This window comes from Stegostoma tigrinum, unplaced genomic scaffold, assembly GCF_030684315.1.
Source record: "Stegostoma tigrinum isolate sSteTig4 unplaced genomic scaffold, sSteTig4.hap1 scaffold_53, whole genome shotgun sequence".
Lineage (NCBI taxonomy): Eukaryota > Metazoa > Chordata > Chondrichthyes > Orectolobiformes > Stegostomatidae > Stegostoma > Stegostoma tigrinum.
This window is the reverse complement of record NW_026728461.1, coordinates 2,180,189-2,199,453: the sequence shown is the minus strand read 5'-3', so window position 1 is coordinate 2,199,453 and position 19,265 is coordinate 2,180,189. Positions and strand designations below refer to the sequence as shown.

The following is a 19,265-nucleotide window of genomic DNA, read 5'->3' as shown; positions in this document are numbered from 1 at the left end:
CAGGAACAGGATACTGATTGTGGATGATCAGCCATGATCGTAATGAATGGTGGTGCTGGCTCGAAGGGTCGAATGGCCTACTCCAGCACCTATTGTCTATTCATTCACCATATCCAGATACATGAACGTTGGATCACTCTCCAAAGGTATCAGTACTATTGCCAATCCTCAGTTACATCTGGAGAACTTGATGTTTGACCTTTCTGAACCAGTGCAGGTCATGTGGTGAAGTCGCACTTGCAATGCTATTAGGTAAGGAGTTACCAAATGATCGTGAAGGATTAGTGATGTTTTCCAAAAGAACAATTTAAATGTTTTCACATATTTGATTCAATCCAATGGTCTGACATATTACACAAGGTTGTCACAAAACAATATTTGATACCAGGTACTTATTAGGACAAGTGACCCAAAACTGGCCAAAGAAGTAGGTTTCAAGGAATATCCTGAACAAACAAGGGGACTTTGAAAACCACGGATGTTTAGGGAGTAAATTCAAGAGCTTATGGCCTTAGGAACTGAAAACATGAAAAAGGTGGGAGTTAAAACCAGAAATCCACAGGAGGTTGGAAGTCAGGGAGAACAAATGTCTTGAAGGAAAAAGCAAAAGGACAGTAGATGCTTGAAAGTTGTAACACAAGCAGAAATTGATGTAAAACTCAGCTTATCTGGCAGTGCTTGTGGAGAGAGAGAGCAGCATTACTGTTTTGTGTCCAGTGACCCTTCTTCAGATATATCTCAGAGGGGTTTGCAGCTGGACGGACTATCAAACGAAAGTGGTGTGATGCCAAAATTTCAAAATAAGGATATGAATTTCAAAACCTTGGTGCTTTGCCACTCAGAAAATGTTTATGTTAGTGAGCACAGAATGGCAAAACTTGAAGATGTTAAAATCGGTGAAAATAAACACATGGGCAGCAGATTTTTGGATCAGTTCAAGATTTCAGGGAAGTAGTATTAAGAAGCCGGCCGGGAGTGTGTTTGGGGAGTTAAGTCGAGAGGTAGCAAAGGAATGGATGAGAGTTTCAGCAGCAGATGACCTGAGATGCTGTTGAGGTTGAAATTGTATGTGGTCTTTGTGATAATGAGTGTGGGGGTGAGTAATGTGGTTAGAAGCTCATCTTGGGGTGAAATATTGCACCCTGACTGTGACCAGTGTGTTACCTGCCAGTTACCAGGGGCAGGGATGGAGTCAGTGGCGAGGGAGTAGAATTTTGCTCCCAGCCTGGATTGACATTTTTCATTGTCTATTTAAATGTGATCTATACCCCTTTTCAAACAAGAACGGACTTGGCAGCAGAACTAATTGGTGAACCAACTGTCAGCTTTATTGAGACAAAGTGTGGAGTTTATCTGTTATGAAGTAAACTACAGTGACAAACTCAGATAGCTACTTACAGTTGAATGTGGATTATACTGCTTAAGTCAATAACTAGGCAGTAGAGCAGTGAAACAACTTATTGGAGTTTCTGCAGCCGCGGTCTTCAAACTTTTTCTTGTGTTGGGCTTTTATCTTCTGATTCTCGTTGCTTTCCATTGCACAGACCTTTCTTGAGAATCTCTTTTCTGCTTGTTCTTTTTTGATTAACCTCCCTCTCTGCCCAATCACAGTTCATATGAACAACACTCACCTCACTTCACCACGTGATGTTCTTCATATTCATAATTATTCCCTTTACATCTTACCTGAGGACTGCTAGACCTGTATTTATTACCCTTATTTCACCGCTATTTCTCTATTGGCTGACAGAGCGGTATCAAGAGTACCTTTAGCTTTGAGCGGCAGGAAGCCTTTTCAATCGCGACTTATTAAAAAATAACAAAAGAACTGGGATGTTGTCAATCAGGAACAAAAGCAAAGTTGCTGGAAAAGCTCAGCAGGTCTGGCAGCATCTGTGAAGGTAAAAAGACAGATCCAGTTTTCAGTCTCATTCGTCTCAAAATGAAACATTGCGACGACGTTCATTTGCTTCGAACAATAACACAAAGCACTGCGCATGCTCCAGCTCACAGTGAAGTCTGGCTGATTGATGTCAGTGCGCGACCAATAGGAGCACAGGTGTGCCGTGCATGACCGGACGGATGTCGCCCAATCAGAATGAAGGGAGGGCGGGATCAGTGAAAACCACGTGATCATCCACGAGTGCGGTGCAGAGTCGCTGAGAAAACCGGAACGGCAGATGCTGGAGAATCCGAGATAACACGGTGTGCAGCTGGATGTACACAGCAGGTCAAGCAGCATCAGAGGAGCAGGAAAGCTGACGTTTCGGGCCTAGATCCCTCGCTGAGACCAAGATTTGTGCAATTGAGGTAAGAGCAGGCCACAGTAAAGAAAGCAAAACGGTAGAAAGCTGGAGGGAAGTGATATTCGTATGGGTTTGGAAGTTTTACAAACAGTTAGTGCACGTCGGAAAACACACCCATTTGAAACTCCCAGACTCACGTTTGCAGAAAACAAATCAACGCCTCAGATGGCGATAGGCCCGTGTGATCGTCACCATCTTTATTGGGGGCAGTGATCCGCGGGGCGCATGCGCGACAGCTTTGAAACTTTAAAAGGGCCGGGGGTGAAGCTGGAGGAACACAACAGGACAGGCAGCATCAGAGAAACAGGAAAACTGACGTATTCGGGCCCACACCCTTCAGAAATGGGGGAGGGGAAGGGGATGCTGAAACAAACAGGGAGAGAGTGGGAGACAAGTGGAGAGGAGACAGACAAGTTAAAGAGGTGGGGATGGAGCAGGTAAAGGTGAGTGTAGGTGGGGAGGGGATGGGTCAGTCTATGGAGGACCAACAAGTCAAAGGGGTGGGATGAGGTTAGCAAGTAGGAAATGGGGGTGTGGCTTGAGATGGGAGGAGGGGATAGGTGAGAGGAAGAGCAGGTTAGGGAGGTGGGGATGAGCAATTGTTTATTGCGAACTGAGTGTAGGTGTTCTGTAAAGCGGTCCCCAAGCCTCTGCTTGGTTTCCCTGATGTAGAGGAGGCCAGAACGGGTGCAGCGGTGCAGTATACCACATTAGCACCTGCATACCCCATACAGATGGCCTCAAAGCCCTACGCTATTTCCTGTCCTGCAGGTCTGACCAGTTCCCCTCCACTGACGCCATTATGTGCTTCGGTGAACTCGTCCCACTGCCTACAGACAAAGGGGGTGGCCATGGGTACCTGCATGGGCCCAAGCTTTGCCTGCCTCTTTGTTGGAACAATCCCTCTTCCGTACCTCTTCCTACAGTCATCCATGTACTGGATCGGCGCTGCCTCGTGCTCCTATGAGGAGCTCGAACAGTTCGCCCACTTCACCAACACCTTCCACCCCAACCTTAAGTTCACCTGGACCATCTCTAACCACCTCTCTCACCTTCCTGGTCCTCTATTTCCATCTTGGGGAACAATCTCAAAACCGATATATATTTCAAGCCCACTGACTCCCACAGCTACCTAGAATACACCACCTCCCACCTGTCAAGTTTGTTTTCGGAGACCCTCACGGACGTGCTGCAATAACAAGACACTGACCTGTTTAGAAAAACACCAATCATTTTCTTACCAGGCAAGTACAAGCTGTGAAGAATCACTGTACTCAACCCGGCACACAGTGCAAAGTCTCACAAGGAGTTCTCTCCGGACAGTCCCTGCTTTTTATACTTTACAAAAGACATGATACAGAAAACGATTTCACAACCTCCAATGACATGATACATAAAACAATTACTACAACAGACAAAAACAGGATACCAAGCAATTATTACATCGATAACATAAAAGACCAGGATATAGTATCGATTGCTTGTGAAGTAGCTGCTCATGGCAGGAGGTGATTTTGAGTTGTTGTCCGGGACAGATTGTGATTTCAAGTTGCCAGTATGTCTGGCTAGGACAAAGTCAGTGCCCTGGCCCCTTAGTCAGCGACAGAAGTTACATGCTTTAGAGGTTTCACACCTTTACAAAATTTCCCCACCTAACCCTATTTGATACAGATTGATTCTAATTTCAGTTCAGTCAGGAAACTTAAGACAGTGTCTGCATGCCGATGTGTGAGAAGATAAGGAGTTACAAAAGCTTTACACTGAATTCCTAGCTGGGCAGGAAGCTTCAGGGCAGTGTCTGCATACCGATGTGAGTAGATAAAAGACTTTACTTCTATAAATCAAAGTCTCTGTATAGGAATCAAATGCAGATGAAAGACTTTGATTTCTATACTTCTTTAAATTAATGGGATGTTATCACATTAACATCTCACACCCACCCACCGTCCTGCAAAAATGCCATCTCCTATTCCCAATTGCTTCACCTCTGCCGCATCTGCTCCCAGGATTCCACTCCCGTACATCTATGATGCCCTTGTTTTTCAAGGACCGCAACTCCACTCCCCACCTCCCCACCAGAGTGGTCAAGAACACCCTTGACCGTGTCTCCTGCATTTTTCTACAACTCCTCCCTCGCACCCTATCCCTGCAATAACAACTGAAAAAGAATCCCCCTCATCCTCACATACCACTCCACCAATCTCCGGATCGAACACGTCATCCTCTGACACTTCCGCCATCAGCAATCCGACCTCACCATCAAAGACATTTTTCCCTCCCCACCCTTGCTTGCCTTCCGGAGAGACCAGTCTCTCCGTGACTCCCTTGTCCGCTCCACACTGCCCTCCAACCCCACTACTCCCAGCACCTTCCCCTGCAACCAAAGGAAGTGCTACACTTGCCTCCACACCTCCTCCCTCTTCTCCCCCCCCCCCCCCCAATCCCAGGCCCCAAGAAGACTTTCTACATCGAGCAGATGTTCACCTTCACATCTGCCAATGTGGTATACTGCATCCCCTCTACCCGTTGTGGCCTCCTCTACATTGCGGAAACCAAGCGGAGGCTTGGGGACTGCTTTGCAGAACACCTACGCTCAGTTCGCAAGAAACAACTGCATCTCCCAGTCACGAACCATTTCAACTCCCCATCCCATTCCTCAGATGACATGTCCATCCTGGGCCACCTGCAGTGCCACAATGATGCCACCCAAGGGTTGCAGGAACAGCAACACATATTCTGCCTGGGAACCCTGCAGCCCAATGGTGTCCATGTGGATTTCAGAAGCCTCAAAATCTCCCCTCCCCCAACTGCATCCCAAAACTAGCCCAGCTTGTCCCTCCCTCCCTAACCTGTTCTTCCTCTCTCCTATCGCCTCCTCCCACCTCAAGCTGCACCCCTATTTCCTGCTTACTAACTTCATCCCACCCCCTTGACCTGTCTGTCCTCCCTGGACTGACCTATCACCTCCCTACCTCCCCACCTCTCCTCATCTTTACCTGCTCCATGCCCGCCTCTTTAACTTGTCTGTCTCCTCTCCAAATATCTTTTCTCTCCATCTTTGATCTGTCTCCCCCTCTCTCCCTATTTCGTTCAGAATCCTCTTCCCCTCCCCCATTTCTGATGAAGTGTCCAGGCCCAAAACGTCAGCTTTCCTGCTCCGAAGATGCTCCTTGGCCTGCTGTGTTCATCCAGCTCCACACCTTGTTATCTTGGATTCTCCAGCATCTGCAGTTCCTATTATCTCTTATCCAAGAGAAATGTTTGTTTCTTATGGATTTTTTTTCCCAGACTGTTGGATCATAGCAGCTCACACTGCTCTTGCTCACTTCTGTGCTCCCTGATCACCTTTGTCGGTGTCTAATCTCTTCAGTCTCTAATGATGGATAGATTTGATCTCTGTAGTATTTTACTGTAATTTCCTTGTACCTTTTTTGTAAATAAATTTTCCACTGCTGCCCACCCCCTGACCATGTGCTGCTCTCTTACCAGATTAATTTTTGAATGGTATCTTTCACAGTCAGGAAATATTTTCCCAGAAAGAGAGTGTATTTTTCTTCCATTTCAGACCACCAAATTCTACAGCGTTTTTATCTGTGTCATTCATTTTGCACTTCTGCAGCATTTACTGTGTGTTTCTCCTTCCACAGATACCAGCGATCGTTGCCAAAGCCCTGTTACCTGTGGAGAAGGTGATGTTTAACTTTCGTGTGCTACTGCAGTTTGTATGATAAAGGTGCTCTCACAATGCTCCATTTGAGAAGTTACAGATCATTCATCTAGCGATACTGAAGAGCTAATGGTGTATGTCCAAATCAACAAACTATTTGTATTTTTATCATGTTTTATAATTTCACAAAAATATTATCAACAAACTTTTGACGTAAGGCCATATTAGGTCAGGTGACCAAAAAGTTACCAAATCTACAGGTTTTCCTGACTCTCTCAAGGAAAGCAAACCTAAGAGGTTTATCAGGGGAATTCCAGATCACGTTTTCTGGCAACTTTAGAAACAGCCTCCAATAGTGAAGGGATGATTAAACGCATTGTTGGAGTCTGGAACTAAATGAGTTATCGAAGTCTTGAAGGTTGTTTGGTGCAGGGAGATAGGGCTCATCACAGCCAGGAATTAAATCACGGGTGAGAATTTTAAATTGTTGCTTATAAATAGGAGCCTTTGTGGTTCAGGGAGCACAGTAGTGATGGTGAACAGGTCTTGGTACAAATGAACTTGTGTGCAGCAGAATTTTAGGTATTCTTGAGATTGCAGGGATGTTGAATGTGGGAGGCCAACTGGCAGTGAATTTGGGTAGTTAAGCCTAGAGATAACACAGGAATAGATGAGAGGTTCAGCAGATGAGCTGAAACTAAGGTGTCACTGTCAGTCATTGTCACTGAAGTGGAAATAAGTGGTTTTTGTGCAGGGCTCTGCTGTTTACCCTCACCTCACGTCAGGAATTCAGCTGTTTGTGAATTTGCGGATCAAGTCTGTAATAAGATCAGGAACCGAGTGCCCACCATGGCCCAAACTGGGTGTCACTGAGCAGGTTACTGCTGAGTAAGTGCTGCTTAATACTGCTGTGACAACACCTTCTATCACTTTACTGATGATAGAGAGTAGATTGCTTGAGGGGAAATTGGTCGGGTTCGATTTTCAATGTTTTTGTGCTGAACAGACCTGGGCAGTTTCCCAAATTGTTAGTAGATGCCAGCGCTGTAGCAGGACTGAAATAGTTTGGCTTGGATGCTAGCAAGCTGTAGAGCACTAGTCAGAGTGTTGCCAGGGCCCATAACCTTTGCACTGTTCATTCATTTCTTTAATATTATGTGAAATGAATCAAATTGGATGAAAACTCACATCTCTGATGTTGGGGACCTCTGGAGAAGGCTGAGTTGGATCATCCAGTTGGCACTTCTGGCTGAAGATTGCTGCAGACTTGTCTTTTGCATGGATAGGTTGGGCTCCTGTGTCGGGTAAAGATGGGGATTTTTGGCATTCTTCCTCCAGTGAGTTGTTTAATTGTCCATCACTGTTCACGACTGGGTGTGGCAGAACTGCAGAGCTTGCATCTGATCTATTGGTTATGGGGTGGCTTAGCTCTAACTCTTGCTGCTTATGCTATTTGGCATGCAGATAGTCCTGTTTGGTGGTTTTACCAGGTTGGCACCTTATTTTTTAGGTATGCCTGGTGCTGCCCTTGGCGTGCCCTCCAATACTCTCCGTTCAACCAGTGTTGGTCCCCTGGATCAATGGCAATGGCTGTCTGTAGGATATGCTGGGCCATGAGGTTACAGATTGTGCTGGAGAAGGTCTGCTACTGTTGCAGTCTCTCTCAAAGCCTCATAGATATCTGGTTTTGAGCTCCTGTGTCTGTTCCAAGTCTGTCCCTTTTAGCCGAAGTTAGTGCCACCCAACGCAATGGGGGGTATTCTCAAGTTTAAGATGAGGCTTTGTCTCCACAGGACTGTGCGGTGGTTGCTGTTAACAATCCTGTCATGGACAGATGCCTCTGCAGCTGGGAAATTGGTGGTGATGAGATCAGCTATATTTTCCCCGTTTGGTGCGTCAGCACCTGCTGCAGTCCCAGCCAAGCAGCTTTGTCCTTCAGGACCCGACCAGCCTGATTGGTAATCCTCCTGCAAACTACTCCTGATGTGGACATTGAGTACATTTAGTGCTATTCACACTCGCAGTGCTTTCTCCAAGTGCTGTTCAACATGATGGAGTTTTTTGTTTCTTAAAATTCCCTCTTGGGATGTGGAAATCGCTGGCTGGACCAGCGTTTATTACCTGGAAGGCAGTTAAGAGTCAAGCACATCACTATGGGTTTGGAGTCACATGTCATCCAGACCAGGTAAGGATGGCACATTTCCGGAAAGGGCATAAGTGAACCAGATGGGTCTTTCCTGATAATTGGCAATGGCTTCATGGTCATCATGAGAATCTTAGTTCCAGATCATTATTTAATTCATGTTTCACCATCTGCCATGGCAGGATGCGAACCCAGGTCCTCAGAATGTTATCTGGGTCTCTGGATTAATAATCTAGCGATAATACTACTGCTGATTTATCAACCAAGGGAGGATGGTACATGGTAATCAGCAGGAGCCATGAGACTTCCAGGCGTCAGAGTCAATGTTGAGTACTCCCAGGTCAAATAATCTGGTCAGAATAGCACTGTGCTGTCACGTCTGCTGGGACAGGGCTTCACTAAGGACAATGATAGTGGTGTGTGTCATTGTTTGCCAGGTATGTTTCCATGAGTCTGACACTGTTCCTTGACTCGTCTTTGAAGCGGCTCTCCAAATTTTGCCACTAGCCCCCAGATATTATTAAGCAGGAGTTTGGGGGGCCGATAGGGCTGATTCTGCAGTTGTCTTTCCTAGTTCCCTGGTAGATGCCAAATGGGCCACCCAGCTTCATTCCTTTGTTGAAACTTTGCAGTGATTTGCAACTGAGTGGCTTGCTGAGGTTGGCAAATTTCTTTCCCCGAAGGACATTAGATTTTTTTTTCACTCTGTCATCAGCAATTGTTGCCATGGCAACCAGTTGATTCTTCCAGTTTTTTTTTTAATTGAATTCAAATTCCACCATCTGCTGAGATAGGATTTGAACCTGGACTTCTGTTGTACATTTTAACATTCTGGATAAAAGTTAGTCATCAGGTTTGTTCACTCATTTTTAAATATCACTAACACAGGCATTGTTTCTTTGCAAAACACTGTCCATCATCCTGTCTCCTCCATCCTCCGCTCCAACAGCAAGTGAAGGAGACACATGCAGTTTCTATGTCACTAAGATTGAGACAATCCAATCAGCTGCCTCTGCTGCTTCCCTCTCTTCCACAAGCCCACCAAACCAAATTGCTTAGCATGTTGCTCCTCGTTTTAGGCTTAAACTTGCATCTTTGTCCAGTTTCATGTCAAGCCTTATCAGAGCTCATCTTAACACTTTGCCCTATTCTCACTAAACTACAAATATTCCAACTCTTATTTCTCCTCCTCCTCCTCCTCCCTGCCTCTTCCCCCATGCCAATTCACAGATATTGTTACTTGTTCTGTCTGTTTCTCTTTTCTGGTTATGTCCTTCTCACCCATTCTGTTTAAAACCAATGTTCGACCTCACCGTCATTGGAAAATCCCACTCCATCTCTCTTTCCTGTCTGAAATTCATGTCGTAAATGTCCCTCCAGGATCTATCCTTGGCCCATGCTGTTTCTCACCAACATACTTCCAGGAGGTGAGATCTTCCACAAGCACTGTGTTAACTTTCACATGTATTCTACAATGTTCAGATCTAACTCGTCTCCATCACTTTGCTCCACTGTTACTCAGTTATAAAACTGCTTATCATGCTTCCACTACTTGATTAGTTGAAATTTCCTCCAATAACACTTTGTGATAGTAAAACACATTGCCTTCAGTTATTATTACAAATTATTTTTCCTTACTATTGTACTGAATCCATCCCTCTCATTGGGAACTGTCTGAGGCTGAACTGCACCCTTCTCAATAATGCTGTCATATCTGGTCTCAAGATGAACATCTTACCGTACATTTCAATCACAAATGCCAGATACCACAAATACCACAAATACATTTCAATCTCTAAAATGCTCCTTCTCTCCACCTCACTCCAGCTCATTCGCGACTGAAACCCCTTACCCATGTCTGTGTTGCCTTAAGCTTGACAATTCCAAAAGAGAACCCTCTCTTCTCTGCCTTATCGAGAATCTGCTCCCACGATGAGAAATATTTCCTCAGCATTTATCCTGTCAACTCCCTTGAGAATCCTCTATTTTTAATTAGAACATCTCTCATTCTTCAAAAAAATCTAGTTAGTATATTCCAGACCTGTTTCGTCTTAGCTTAAAACATAATCCCTCCAAACCAATGATCATCTTAGTTCATCTTCTTTGAAATGCCTCCAGTGAAGTTATATACTTGCTCAAATAAGTGGACCAAAAAAGCTGCTCACATTCTTCCAGATGTGGTCTTGCCAGCAAGTTGTACATTTGTCCTAAGACATGTATTCCAAACTCTTCTACTGCAAACACCTTGACATAAGGATAACATCCCATGACCCTTCCCGATTACCTGTTGCAACTGTATGCTCGCTTCATGCTTCCTGCACAATTATTCCTGAATCCCTTTTGTGTTGCAGTTTTCCACAGTTTTTACATTTTTAAATAACACTGTTCTTTGGTCATCTCCTCAAAAATTAGCAACTTCACGTTTTCCCAAATTATACTCCATTTGCCGACTTGTCGCCCATTTATCAATATCTCTCCATAAACTCTAACCCTCATGGAACTTGACTGTTATCCCTTTTTATGAGATCCTTCCTCATTCTTCTCATCTTTTTGTTGGGAGCACTGGGCAACATGACACATACGTAATTGCTGCCTTTTTAAGGGGCGTTTTTTCAAATGACTGGGAGAAGCTTACTGCCCATTTCTCAGAATCGAGACAACTTGTTCATCAAGTTGCATTGGGCCGGAAAAGCTGATGTCTCATTGTGGCAGTGCAGCAGCACAGAAGGAAAGAAAAGGAAGCAAATCCTGCTGCCTGCATCTCACTAAATCTTGGCCATTCTTTGCCTTGTGTCAAACACCTGTTGTTCTGTTCAGTGACATGAAGCCCCAATGTGGAAATTCCTAGAAACCCAAATAGAAATCCCTCGAATCAGCTGCTGACTCCCACAAGGAATAATGTGCAGCAGGAACAATGCACAGTTACCCTCGGCCAGGAGGAGGGGATGTTGTGGATTCCTACTCTGACAGTGATGGATTTTATGAATTTGTGTTACAGGATATTACAAGTGGACTTTCAGGTAGGAAGCTCAATAATTGTAACACCAAACTCTGACAGAATTACTCAATTCAATCAGGACCTGGATATTCGCATTGTGTGTGAGTATTGTGTTCCTGCTCATTCCCATTTGCCATGTAAAATTTCTTTCTTATTACCCCATTCTCTCAATAGATCTTTCCTACGACTTTTAATATATGTCCTGTAGCCCTTTTTTATGGCCAGTTGAGTGTACATTTTGCCGTCCTAATGTTTATCTTTTGTAAACACCTCCTATCAAAGGTCCCCTCAAAATCCTTTGTTACAAGGAGATCAATCTTAGTTTCCCCAAGCACCTGATTACCCAATGACAGTTTGTTTCCTGTGTGTAAGGCACTCATCCGGATTGTGTTGGAACATTTTCCACTTCCCTGCATGAGTACAGCCCCAACAATATTAAAGAAAGGTAACATCCTCCAGATGAAGCAGTGTCAGAGTGGTGTCCCATCCACCACATGCAACATTCCCCTCTACACCACCGAGGCACAGTGGCATCACTATGCCTAAGGTAAAGTCACCATTGTCCTACCTGACCATAGGGCTGGTTTAACCTGAAGATTACTGCACCCCAGGCGAGGAGAGAGATTGAGAGGAAGTCCATCTATTGTAGATGGATATTCTCAATATGTACCAGAAATGTCTAAGTCACACAAAATTATAATAAAAACAGCCCTAACCATGCAACTAAAAACCCTCTCCCTACAAACCATTCTGTTAAATCTCCTCTGCCTCCGATCAGGCACCCTCCCGTCTTTCACAGTGTGTGGGGGATCTTTGGTTTGCACAGACTCAGCTCGTCTCTTTTCCTGTCTGTAATGTCATCATGCTGTGACAATGGCACTGAACCTCACTGTCTGTGAGGGTGGTAGGCACAGAGATCCTCATAGCGTTTAAGATATATATAGATGCACACTTGTGATGCCAATGCAGAGTCTATGGGCCAAGTTCTGGAAAATTAGATTAGAATAGTTAGGTGGTGGTTTTTAACTGGCACAGGCTGGATGGGCCACAAAGACTTTTTCTGTGCTGTAGACCTCCGAGACTCTTCACATAGGAGGATACCCAGCAATATGTCAAGTCATTTCAGAATATGAGATATTAGAACAAATGACTCATGATTGGTCAGTATTTTCGGGAGAAAAGTGAGGTATAGACGTAATGCGGTTTACCTCGAAATTCAGGGGCCTGAAGCCCAGGAAATTGAAAGTACCGCCATCAAGTGGATGTATAAAAATAAGGATTGTATTAGAGGAAAGAAATATCATTCTTGTATCATCCATTTGTGAGGCTGGACGATATTAGAGACAGGAAGGGTTCTGAGACCGGAGAAGATTCCAAAAATAGGGAAAAGTGAGCTTGGATGAGATTACAGAAATGGGGAAGATTGTGAGGCTGGAGGAGACCTCAGACAAAGGGAGGTTTGTGAGGCTGAAGACAATTATAGAGCTAAAGAAGTTTGTGGGCTGGAGGAGATTAGAGATGAGGTGGTTTGTGAGACTGGAGGAATCTGAATAGATGGTGTGAGTTATGTGGCTAGTGGGGGATTCCAACGATAGGCAGGTAGTGAGGCTGGGGAGGGATTCCAGAGATGTGAAGCGTGTTGAGGCTCGATGGTAATGCCTGCAGTAATGCAGGTAGTGAGGCTCGAGGGCATGATCAGGTGGGTAGTGAAGTTTGAGGTATGATTCCTGCAATCGGGAGGGTAGTGAGGCTCCAGGGTGGATTATCATCATAACAACACAGTGGTGTACTTACAGCACATGGAGTGCAGCAGTCATAGAAAGTACCACTTTCTCCAAATCCAATAAAAATGGGCAATCAATATTAGTTTGTGCAGGAAAGACCACATCCCATAAGTCAATTAAAATTATGGTGGGTCTCTGGCTTGGAGAGAGCTAACAGAAGCCGAGATAATTCTCCATTGTAGCAATGTTTGGTAACCGTAGAATACAACATTCAGCTAATTGGCAAATAATGCAGGGTGAAAATGTGAAGATTGTTTGTTTGACTCAGCAAGTTCCCAGGATCTGGAACAGTCTGAATGGTAGCTGGATGCAGATTTAGCAGTTCTTCTCAGAAGAGAGTTGGGATTTAACTTTTCAAGGAATGATGGACAAATAGCGGGGGAATTGGGTCAGATTTGCAGCACCTCCCAGAGTGAGAGTGAAGCCTTTGACCGGGTTCCACGTGGTAGACTAATGAGTAAAGTTAGATCACACGTGATTCAGGAAGAGCTCGCTTATTGGAAGCGGAATTGGCTTAGTTGTCGGAGAGAATGTGGTGTTGGGGATTTTTCAGAGTGGAGTTCTGTGACCAGTGTGTTCCACAGCAATCTGTGCAGGGGCCACTTTTGTTTCTCATTTATATTAATGATTTGGATGCGAATTTAAGGGACAAGATTAGTAAGTTTGCAGACGATACGAGAATTAGTGGTTAGTGAAGGTTATCTAAGATGACAGTGAGATCTTGATCAATTATGTCAATGGGTTGAGAAGTGGAGGATGAAGTTCAATTTGAATAAATGTGAGATATTGTATTTTGGTAAAATGAACAGGGTAGGACCAACAATTGATGGTTGCACCCAGGGTAGAGTTGTGAAACAGAGAAATGCTGAGATTCAGGTACATAATTCTTTGAAGTTTATGTAGACAAGTAGTCAGGGTGGTTAATATGTTGTTTAGCACACTTGCTTTCATTGCTCAGACCTCTGAGTCTCAGAGTTGGGATGTTATGTTGAGGTTGTATAGGACATTGAGGCTTCATTTGAGGTATTGTGTGCAGCTCTGGTTGCCCTGTTACAGGAAGGACATTATTATTGAACTGGAGACAGTTCAGAACAGACTTGCTGGGATGTTGCCAGGATTGGAGAGCTTGATTATCAAATAGACAGACAAAGCTAGGACTTTTCTCACTGGAGTATAATGGGTTAAGGAGTGACCTTAGAGGTTGATAAAATCATGAGGGCACAGATTATGCGAATAGCAAGGGTTTATTCCCAAGGTTGGGTGATTTCAAGACAAGGGGACATGTATGTAAGGTGAGAGGAGAAATACATATTTAAAAAGACATGGATTTTTTTTATTTTTACGAACTTGTCCACGTGTGGAACAAACTCAGAGGAAGTGGCAGATACAGGTACAGTCACATTGTTTAAAAGACACTTGAATAGGGACATAGATAAGAGAGCTTTAGAGGAGTATATGCCAGATGCAGGCAGATGTGATCAGTTTACATATAAAACTTATACATTTCAAAATTCTAAATATGCATTAAATTGAAGTAAGGCCAACTTTGACATTATTGGGCAAGAACTTCCAAAAGATGATCGGGAGAGGTAATATGTAGGTCAAGGAATGCTTGGAAAGTGGGAGGCCCTCAAAACTAAAATAAGGAGAGCCAGGCACATGTTCCTGTTCACGTGAAGGGCAAGGCTGGTAAATGTAGGGGATACTGGCTGACTGGAGAAATTGAGGCTCTGGTCAAGAAAAAGAAGGCAGCACATGTTGGGTACTGACATCAGGATTTGGGTCAATCCTTCAAAGTATAGGGGCAGTAGGAGTATACTTGAGGGAAATCAGGACGGCAAAAAGGAGACATGAGCTATCTTTGGCAAATTGAGTTAAGGGGAATCCCAAGAGATTCTGAAACTTCATTTGGGACATAAAAACAACAAGGGAAAAAATAGGGGCCCCTTTAAAGATCAACAAGGCTGTCTGTGTGGAACTGCAGGCTGAGATAGTGAATGAGTATTCGCATTAGTATTTACTGCAGAGAAGGATATGGCAGTGAGAGAGCTTGGAATCATAAATAATGAGTCGTGAGAAGTGTCTATATTACAGAGATCTAGGTGCTGGATGTCTTAAAATGCATAAAGGTGGATAGGTTCCTGGCACCTGATCAGGTGTTACCCACAAACTCTGGGAGAAGCTGGGGAAGTAATTGCTGGCCCCTTGCTGAGGTATTTGTATCACTGACACTAGTGAAGTGCCAGAAGGCCGGGTGGCTAATGTGGTGCCATTCTTTAAGGAAAAGCCAGAGGACCATCGACCGTTGAGCCTGATGTCAGTGGTGGGTAAATTGCTGGAGGGGATTCTGAGGGACAGGATTTGCATGTGGTTAGAGAAGCAAAGACTGATTAGGGATGGTAGACATGGCTTTGTGAGTAGGAAATCTTGTCTCACTAACTTGATTGAGTTTTTTGAAGAAGTGACAAAGAAGATTGAAGAAGGCAAAGCAGTGGACACTGTCTATTATGGACTTCAGCAAGGCATTCACCAAAGCTCCACATGACAGACTGGTTAGCAAGATTAGATCAAATGGAACCCAGGGAGAGTTAGCTATTTGAAACAAAATTGGCTTGAAGGTAGGAAACAGGATCATGGTGGGGGGCGGGGAGCGGGTTCAGTCTGGAAGACTATGAACAGCAGTGTGCTGCAAGGATTGGTGCTGGGTCCACTGCTTTTTTTATCATTGATGCAAATCATGTGGAATGAATATTGGAGGAATGGTTAGTAAGTTTGCAGATGACACTAAAATTATTGTTGTTGTAGTAGACAGCAAAGGAGTTTACTTCCCAAGTACAATGGGAACGTAATCAATGGGTTGATGGGCCAAGGAGTGATAGAAATACACTTAGTTCAGATAAATGTGAGCGATTTGCATTATGGCAATGACAAATCAGGGCAGGACTTAAACAGTTACTGATGAGGCCCTCGGGGCTGTTATGCAACAGAGACTCCTTGGGGTGCAGGTGCACAGTTCCTTGAAGGTGGATTGCAGGTACAGAAGGTAGTGAAGATGATATTTGCTGTGCTGGCATTTATTGGTCAGTGCATTGAGTGTAGGAGTTGGGAGGTCATGTTATAGGCTGAACAAGACATTGATTATGCTGCTTTTGGAATATTGTGTTCAGTTCTGGTCTCCCTGCTATAGGAATGATGCTGTTAAACTTGGCAGGGTGCAGAAAAGATTTATAAGGATGTTGCAGGAGGTGGAAGTTTTGAGATGTAGGGAGAGGTTGAATATGCTGGGGCTATTTTACCTGGAGCATTGAAGGCTGAGGGGTGACCTTATAGAGGTTAATAAAATTATGGTGGGTGTAGGGTGAATGGCCAAGATTGTTTTCCCAGGTTAGGGAAGAACTAACCTGAATTAGAGACTAGAACTAATAACATTGGCTTAAGCTGAGAGGGAAAGTCTTTAAAAGGGAGCCAAAAGAACTGCAGATGCTGTAAATCTGAAAAGAAAACAAAGTTGCTGGAAAAGCTCAGCAGGTTTGGCAGCATCTGTGGAGGAGAGAAGAGTTTCGGGTTCTGAGGAAGGGTCACCGGTCCCGAAATGTTAACTTTTTTCCCCCTCCTCCACAGATGCCACCAGGCCTGCTGAGCTTTTCCAGCAAATTTCCTTTTTTTAAAGGGAAAGTGGGTGGTGCCTGTGCAGAATGAGGTGCCAGAGGAAGCTGGTACAGTTACAACATTTAAAAGGTATGTGAATAGGAAGCGTGTAGCAGAATATAGGTCAAATGCTTGCAAATGGGATTAGATTAATTTGGGATATCTGGTCAGCGTGGACAACTGGGACCAAAGGGATTGTTTTGTGCTGTACAACGCTGATGAAGCATTTTTTTTGTTTTCATTTCAGATTTCCACAATTTTACTTCTGCACTGCTCTTACTCTTTCAGAGGGATTGAAAGGTGGAGTTACAGATCTATACAATGACTGTCCTTCCTCGCTGGCTCTCCCAATTCTCTCTTTTGGTAGTTTGATGCAAACACTGACTGGATCCCTTACCTGGAGGATATTTATGAATGAATTTGTTCTAATGGTGATCCAGCATATTCCCCAAGTGTTGCTGTACACATGTCCAGAGAATTTCTCAGTTTCACAATCTGTGTCCTTCTGGTTTCTTACTTACTTTCTCTTTGAAAGTATAGTCTGCAGTTGGAGAATTTAAACAGGCCCACATCCAGGTCTGACGGTCACTTTGTTTATCACAACCCAATTTTCTCAGGATTTTGAACATTGAAGGAAAAAGCAGCACTCACATTGGGGAGAAATGCACATGGTGTGTGTGTTGAAGAGTCTGTGAAGATTCATCTGAAATGTCCAAACACCAGTGCAGTGACACTGGGAGACAGTGTGGAAATGTGCAGATTGCAGGAAGGAATTTCTTCATCCATCCCAGCTAGAAACTGACCACCAGAGTCACACTGGAGAGAGACCATTGACCTGTTCTGCGTGAGGGAAAGGCTTTGCTGACTCGAATTCCCCGCTGATACACCAGCGAGTTCACTCTGGGGAGAGACCTTTCATGAGCTCTGTGTGGGAAGGGATTCATTGTCATCCAAACTGTTAACACACCAGCGAGTTCGCAGACAACCACAGTTGAAGAACATTGCTGTCACTCTCACTATCAAATAAACCATGGTGTTGGGCTGTTTGTACAGATGTTACCGATACCTGCTCAATTAAAGGTGCTGGTATTGTGAATAAAATGTCACACTAACAGTTGTGTAAGGTAGAGCTTGGAAATAGTCACGTTGTCACAACACATCGACACATTCACACTGACTAAAGCCTATCCACCTGCATGATATGTGAAAAGGGATTTCCTGGTACATTCCTGGTTCCTGGTTAACGACCAGCAAATTTCTGAATAAGTTGATTGGTTTGAATATAGCTAACAGTAGAATCAAAAATAGTATCAGTGATAATGGGAACTGCAGATGCTGGAGAATCCAAGATAACAAAAAGTGTGGAGCTGGATGAACATAGCAGGCCAAGCAGCATCTCAGGAGCACAAAAGCTGACTTTTCGGGCCTAGAGAAGGGTCAAGGCCTGAAACGTCAGCTTTTGTGCTCCTGAGATGCTGCTTGGCCTGCTGTGTTCATCCAGCTCCACACTTTGTTATAGTCGATTCAAAAACCATGTGTTTTGGGCTTGTTTCTGGAGATCATAGAATCCCTCCACTGTGGGAGCAGACCACTTAGCCCATCAAGTCCGCACTGACCTGACGAAGATTGTCTTACCCAGACACTGTCTGCGTGAGTTTCCTCCAGATGCTCTGGTTTCCTCCCACAGTCCAAAAATGTGCAAATTATGTAGATTCACTATGCTAAATTGCCCATAGTATCTTGTGTGCAAAATGCAGGGATAGGGTAGGGTGTGAGACTGGTTGGGATGCTCTTTGCAGGGTTGATATTGACTGAATGGCCATCTTCCACACTGTAGGAATTCTGTGATGATCTCGATGGCCCTTTATTTGTTAGATAGGTCTGCACACCTTTACAATGACAGATTCTGTTGCTCTCCCACAGACATTTGTTTATTGGAAACAATGTAATCTTTCAGTTTGTGGATAAAAATCAAAGGAATGTTTTAAATCCAAACATAGGATTGGGTTGAGTCATGTCCTATAATCCCTGATTTGCATTTTCCCCGTCGGCTATGAAACCTGGTGACCGCTGTGACTCTGCCTGGGAGCATTGCAGTCTCGTCAGCTCTTTACCTGGTGTCCATAGCAGTGATGGATCTCATGACGGAAACATAAACCAAAACATTGTGTGATTTCTAGTACATATTTTCTACTTAGTCTTCTGTCCATCACTTCCCTAGAGGCTGAGATACTGGTCTGGGGACCTAGGTGTGAATCCATCTGGAAATAAGAATGTGATGATGACTGTCAATCCATTGCCTTTGTTGGAAAAACCCATCTGTTCACCGATGGCCTACAGGGAAGGAAACTGCCATTCTTATCCAGTGATGTGATCATCCCATGAATGAATTTTTTAAAAAAATTAAAAACTCCTGCAAATACGTTAAACTGTCTTAATTTATTTGACAGCTGACAGTTCAAACTGCTTGATGGTCACTTTCTCTTTTGATCAAGTTGTGGCCATTTCATAGTTGAAACCATAGTAATTCTCGTACAAACAGTGCATGCTCTGACATGCCACTTATGAACCAGACATCCACGTTGACCATATCCTGATGCTGTGTACCACGAAAGCAAAATTCTTCACCATCTTATCTACTTGTGTTGCAATTTCAGAGAGCTATGGACTTGAACCTCCCAAACTCCCGAACACTTTTTGAGAATTTCATCAAACTGAC

The 19,265-nt window shown here is 44.1% G+C and overlaps 1 protein-coding gene and 1 long non-coding RNA gene across 4 annotated transcripts in view; one reads left to right on the top strand and one right to left on the bottom strand.

Annotated features, from left to right (window-relative positions):
* LOC132208725 (ral guanine nucleotide dissociation stimulator-like 1) overlaps positions 1-2,500 on the bottom strand; it is a 78,286-nt gene extending 75,786 nt beyond the window's left edge. Inside the window, exon 1 of the mRNA XM_059644114.1 lies at positions 1,399-2,500. The gene's annotated coding sequence lies outside the window, so the exon portion shown is untranslated. The remainder of the gene's footprint in view (positions 1-1,398) is intronic.
* LOC132208726 (uncharacterized) lies at positions 2,102-18,975 on the top strand. 3 transcript variants are annotated; one of them, XR_009444848.1, is made up of 4 exons: positions 2,102-2,310; positions 5,954-6,039; positions 11,115-11,215; positions 16,794-18,975. It is a non-coding gene; the product is annotated as an uncharacterized LOC132208726 (long non-coding RNA). The 3 variants fall into 3 exon arrangements; XR_009444846.1 differs by having other exon boundaries at positions 2,104-2,310; positions 5,954-5,995; XR_009444847.1 differs by lacking the exon at positions 2,102-2,310 and having other exon boundaries at positions 5,996-6,107.
* The last annotated feature ends 290 nt before the right edge of the window (positions 18,976-19,265 follow it).